Genomic DNA, 6,858 nt, shown 5'->3' with positions numbered 1-6,858 from the left:
ACAAAGCTATCAGAAACAGTCCCCATCGCAGATGGGTTTCAAGATTGGACCGACGCGCGGCCATGCTAACGCAGCAGCAGCTGGAGTACAACGCCCCCCCCCCCCCTCGCTTCCTCCCCACATTCCCCCCTAGTGCGCGAGGTTGAGCCGCCGACCCTAGCACGCTTTCACTCGCACATACAGCATACGGCACGCGGGAACGATGCTATCGCCCTTGCACTTTACACATCACGGCAACGACGACGGTAGAAATGCGCCTGGAGTGTCCATACAATTCTGGCAATAAATGAAAGCAGAAAACCCACTTTATGACTATACATACTGGTGCCACGAACAAATACCGAGCAGTCAATGCTCCAACTCTTCCCTAGCATGGCGCGTGCATATTAATTTCATAGCATAGGTCTAATGAAAAGTGTCAATGACTATAAAATGCGTTTTAAATTTCATTGTTTTAACTATAAATTTCGATTTAGAGGTCTTTGCTTGTACAATTGTGCATGCAGTCCCAGAACCGGTTAACCTCCACGCTTATTCGCGCTTGCCCCCGTACGTATACAGCACCGCACGCTTCGGAGCTGTGCAGAGAAGCGCGCTTATTGAACAATATTCGGCGTATTAAAGAAACGGATAAATCTGTAACCACAGGCGTGCAGAGAGCTTTTAATTAGGAGGGACAAAGCTATGTTTCAGCGCTTCCCCCATCCACCACCTTCATTTTCGCGTGCTATCCACCTTAGGACATTTCGCGGATTTCGCGGACATTTCGCGGAATAAATGAAAAACACAAAAGTATTGCGTTGTGCTTTTCAAAGAATTGGTCGGTAACGTATAAGGATGCTAACTGAGTAATGGTTCTAGAGCTTAATTGTACATCTTGTCCTCATTAATTCAAGAGCATGTTATCTTTTGACCAATGCTGAATGATCGAAGCTGGTAGATAGTGAGTGCAATGTCATGCACAACAATATGTCAAAATAGCCGTCGATAGCATGCATGGGACATGGAACACACGACCATGCCATTCCTCCCGAGCTGTCCAAACTTTCGGGGGGAGGGGGGGGGGGGGGAGTCTGCCCCCCTGTGCGCTCGGCTTAGAGCGACATGTTATCAAAGTGGAACAAAGATACCTCTTTTAAGAAAGCGGCGTCAAGGTCAGGCGCAGGTGTCGACTCTCCAGTCTATGCAGGGACACTACTTCAGTCATTCTCCCGATATATAAAATTAACTAAAATTAACATCTGTGCTTTTACGTGCCAGAACTACGATCTAATTGTGAAGCACGCCGCAGTGGGGGTCTCCGGATTAATTTCGACCACCTTTTGTTTTTTAGCGCGCGCCCAATGCACGGTACCACGGGCGATTTTGCATTTCTGCCCCGTCGCGACGGTCGTATTGTGCCGATACCTAAGCTCGATCCATCATCAGTTCGTCCAGAGGAATAGAGGCCAATCACGCTTCTCAGCGTTGACTACAACACCTTCACAGCTGCGAGATGTGGCCGCCGTGGCCAGGATTCGATCACCCTGCTTAGCAGTGCAACGTCAAAGGCAACCACGGCGAGTTGTATGCTTGCGAAATTCCGCAAGTGCGCTTTCCCGCGTACCTCTTCGGACCTGATCACCATCTGATCACAACGCGTTGGCCTCTGTACTAGATTTTAAAATAATGCACCGGTAGCATGAGCGTGCTGTTGGGCGCCACCAATTCTCCCGCCATCCTGTGCACGTTCCCGATTGTTTTGGGCGCATTTGCGCTCCGCACAAGAGCATCGAGACATCCTAGCTAGCGATTGTTAGTGGTTTAGCGATGGTACAGCCACGGCTCTCTTTACCAACATTACGTTATGCATCGAGATACACTTCTAAATGGAACTCGTGCTGCGTGCAAGAAGTCATATCGGCACAGATTAAGTCGACAGTCCTTAATAATTATGCAGATCCAAGGCCCGCATCGTGGAATCCCTGTGAATTAAGCGAAGCCTTCCTGAACTAAATACGATATGTCATCCTGAGCAACGCGCAACCTAGCTCATGCAATTTTTATGCACCGCACAGGTCGCAACTCTAACGTCATGTGTAACGAAGAAGATGCAATGTTTGTGCGCCACACTATTCACAAGTAGGGGTGTGCGATTAACAGCAACTTTCGAATTACGAATCGAATAGTCACTATTCGTATAGACACGAATATTTTGCGGATTATTTTAGGATATTTCAAAACGTCAAGTGTGCGCAAATAAACAGCAAACACGAACAAAAGTATGATAAATTTCATCCCTGCGGGAGGAATTCACGTAGTGGAACACGTTGGCCATCAGGAAGCCGGACTTTACCGGCTGCGCAGCGATCGTTCGCGCTCCCCGAAAAGTCCCGTGTATGCGTGCAAACTGCGCTTATTTGTTGCTAATGCTTCGTTTGATTGCATTTTCAATAAAGAATGCAATAAAGAATAACGTGCGCTGTAATGACAGTAACTAATCGATCACGTTAAGAATACCAGTATATGCGAACATCTTTTGTATACTAATTGTGAAAACGTCTGTTCATTGTTTGCAAACTATTCGGAAAGTATTCCGTCCGATTCGATTTGCTCCTGGCACAATCTATTTGCATTCAATTCGGTCTTAAAAATTAATATTCGCATATGTGCCTCAATGCAAGCAAACGTCAGTTCGTGCGATGGCACACTCCGAGACGCCGTGACGTGTCACGATGGCGAAGGCGGTGTTTGTCAGAGGAAGAATGGTGAGGAGAGGTACGCGTGCAGCGCGGCGAGGTTGTCTTTGGTTCGCCCCTTTTCGTTCGTGTGTCCGTGACCTAATTAAAACAGGCGCGGGAGCACGTGCTCGTCGCACGTGATACGCGACGTCATGCGCGCAGCTATTCGGCAAGACAGCAACGGCAGACACGGTCGGGTCAACAAAGGCCCAGATGGTTCGCAAAGATTTAAAAAGGTGCCTTGTAAATACTCTGGTACTTTGTGTTGCGAAAGCATACTTTCCCGTGCGATATCATATACAGAGTGTTTCACGTAACATGAATGAAGGAATTATAAAAAAAGAAGTAGTTAACCGCAACTTAATGAAACCAACGACATATGGTTTGCGTCATGTGGCGCTCCTGAGGGTATTCTTTATATTGCGCTTAGTGAGTTAATTAACGAAGATCAATTATGCAATTTTTTTTAAATATTCACTTTAGGGCCAAGCGGGTTTCGTTACGTTGCAGAGGGCATTCCAAAACGACCGATCCAATTTTTTGTGGCATCGTCCATGCTGCGTGCCGATTTTTCCCGGCGTTTCAAGAAAGCCCGCGAAATACGAAATAAAACCACGTGACCACGCTCGTGCGCTATCGTATTGCAACGCTCTCAGCCGTGCGTCGAGCCTAGCGCTTGCCAGGGACGACGGTGCTTCCTTTCCGTGCGCCGCTGACAAAGGTGCTGACTCACTGTAAAGCCTATGCCTAGAGACGCGGCCGGTCACTTCGCCACGGCCCGAGCGCACGGTTCTTTCGCACGAAGCGCGGTTGAGAGCGCTGCAATGCGATAGCGCACGAGCGCCGTCACGTGGTTTTATTTCGTATTTCGCGGGCTTTCTTTAAACGCCGGGAAAAATCAACACGCAGCATGTACGTTGCCATAGAAAATTGCATAGGTTATTTTGGAATATCCTCTACAACGTAACGAAACGCACTTGGTCCTAAAGTGATTTTTAAAAAGTTTGCATAATTGATCTTCGTCAATTAACTCACTAAGCGCAATATAAAAAATACCCCAAGAAGCGCCACATGACGGCAAACCATATGTCGTTTGTTTCATTCAGTTGCGGTTAACCACATCTTTTTTAAAATCCTTGGTTCATGTTACGTGAAACATCCTGTATACGTCCACAGAGTCCTTTGCACGGGGAAGCACTGATTGCCTTTCTATTTAGTTGTATTTCATTTTTATATTAAACACTGTAAGTCTGATCGGGCTGTTACATTAGGGGAACAAACGCATTGCAATTCCCGTACCTGCAGTACATTATTAACTCTACATCACGAGCACAGAACACATCCCAAAATAACCAACCCAAGTTTTTCTTCAAAGCTCTCTGCTGTGGCTGTATCAATCGTTTTTCGCAAAGACGAGCATTTAAACACATCAATTCGTGGAACATAGGGGCAAACTACATGTGGATGATTATTTCGCGATTAGCTCATTCGATGTGAATCTGGCCCCGTCGGCACAGTGCCGTTGCGACGAGGCTTGCACTGTTCAGCGCGAGAAGTGTTTGCATTAAAGCACCGTGCAGCCATGCGCCACGGCGCGGTTGACGTATTCCCCTCTACGAATCTTGCCTCTAATCTGTCTCGGTGTAATTGCGTGCAGCACAATGGGCCTGCGGCTAAAACCTGAAGCAGTTTTAAACGTTCCAAGGGAGTACCACATCGCCAGAACTCAACATCGCCGTAAGAACTTAGAAGTTGAGAAGGACCGCCCAACGGGCGCAGATAGGCAAAATGATATGCGAGACGAGGTTGCAGAGCAAACGCGGCTAGCTAATATTAAGAGGAAGAAATTGAATTAATGTAATGCGCAGGGGAAACAGTGGTCCGTTAGCGTTGGGTGCCAAGGTAAGGGAAAATAGTAGATGATAAGGTGGCGCGATAAGGTTAGAAAATTTGCAGACATAAGATGTAGTCGACTGACGCAATACAGCTAATGAAATTGAAGATCGCTGGGAGAGGCCTTAACCTTGCAGTGGTCATATAAACAATTAAGGCTGATGAATAACGTGAATTCCTGGTTAAGTGGGTAACATGAGTCCGCTCAATTTCGTAGCACGGGTCTATATGACTTAAGATGCATGCGACTGCAGCGTGATCCTCATTATGCTGGTCAATGCGTAAGAGGCGTCCCCTCGATGTGCGCAGTTAAGCGCGCATCGCGTGAAGGGGTAGATGTAGGGCAGTGATGCACGGAAATGCCCGGCGCTGAAGCGGGTCTCGTCCTTTCGAGGTAGCACCACGGCCGCCCGTCTCGCCTGGAGCACGTGCCGACGAAAACCGACACCGCGTACACGAGAGTACAAAAGAGAGACGAACCGCCTCGAGATGCACTGGAGGTGGTCTCGCCCCTCCCGACACTTTCGGAAACCAGACAGGCTCTCTCGTTCTTCACCTCTCTCCACTGTAAGGCAGCCGCGGCTGCGCCTCCTCATGCCAACGATCCTTTCTCTCTTTCTCCCTCTTTCCTGAAAACAACAGCGGGAAATAGGCGTAGAGCCGTCTGCGCACGTGGTCCAACCAAGGTGACTGTTTGGGCATGTTGGTAGGACGTGAATGCAGCTTTTTGCGCCAAGAAGAGGTCTCAGCCTCTTCTTTGTCCTCGTCTTGTGCGCAATAAGCTGCATTCAAGTCCAACCAAGCTTCCGTCAGCGAATTATTCGCTTTTCTACTTTCTTCAGGAGCGACAAGGGCTCCCACTTTGGTGTATGAACGAGAACCACAAGTTCACGAAGCTTCTCGTTCGTAAGAGTTGTTTTCCATTATCCGGTTGCTTTCCCTAATAACATGTCCAACTTTATAAGTCTTTACGCATGCAACGATTTCATGATTAGATTAACGCTTCTAATCAATCATTTCATCCAGTCGTCATTAATGAGTGAAATAAATTACCCAATTCAACAGTAAATGAACAGAACCCTTTTCAAGGTGGCAAGAAGCGTTGTCAAAGCACATACGCAGTCAACCACACAAGTGATGTTCTTTTTACTAACCGTCTTTAGTGTTGCATAGAACAGTTGTGTTATTGCCCTAATTCTTCTTGTATGAAGTATTTTACTTTTTTTTGTTCTTATATGCATGTTATATTTTTGGCCTGACGAAATTGTTTTTTGATTGTATAAATGATCACTGTCTATTAATGATGACTGCCCCCTCCTCCTACCTTTTGTAATGCCCCACTAGATACTTTTAAGGGAAAATTATGGTGCTGATAACATCACGATAGGTTGGCAACTCTTTTTACAAACAGAACTCCCCTCCATCTTTTATTATTATTCTGCGGGTGCGGGTCTGAATCTTCTGCAACTTCGCGCCGAACAGCTGTTAACAACTGACACCGCTGCACACACATACTTTAGTGGTATCACTTATAAAAGCCCGGCGCAGAAAAAATTTGATTGCGGGTTTCTAGAACAGGAAAGTAACCGCAGTTTCTGCCTTTAAATAATCAGTGGCAGTTAACGTCCCAAAGCTACACTTTGCCAATAACTTTTTCAATCCCGGATTTTGATGTCAAGGTTACGTAATTACGTTCCATTTAAACTCCACTGAAATAAAATAAAGGTAGTAAGATAAATGCTTTGCGCATTTTCTAGTGAGTTGTCGCAGTTACACAGTCATAAAATTCCAAACACAGTCAGTCAGTTCGCGCTTTTCCAAATAAGGAGATCTAAATCAGCTGCTCAAACAACACGCACAAGTTAATTGCTAGCTGAAGACACCACGACGAAAGAAGGAACAATTATTCCTTCGTCGTCGCTTACGCACCGTGGCACGTCGAACACCCCGCCAAACACAGCAGTGGCTTTAGTGACGCGGTCGTGCGTAGCGGTACTTCTTGCAGTGCGGAGTGAACCGGAGTCGCATGTCGGGCAATCAGAGGGCTCGGCTCACCCGCAGCTCAATGTGCGTGCATTTTTTTTTTTTTTTTTTGCCATCCGCTATACTGGACAGAACAAGAAAATCAAAATCGTGTGTGCACCAACGCGTACACACAGTGACCAAAGCCCGTGGCGGGCTGCTACTAACTAAATTTGGTCATCCTGTGTTTCCTCCACGTGCACGCAAATGAATCTGATTACAC

This window comes from Dermacentor andersoni, chromosome 6 (assembly GCF_023375885.2).
Source record: "Dermacentor andersoni chromosome 6, qqDerAnde1_hic_scaffold, whole genome shotgun sequence".
Taxonomy (NCBI): Eukaryota; Metazoa; Arthropoda; class Arachnida; order Ixodida; family Ixodidae; genus Dermacentor; species Dermacentor andersoni.
Note: the sequence above shows the minus strand (reverse complement) of the source record.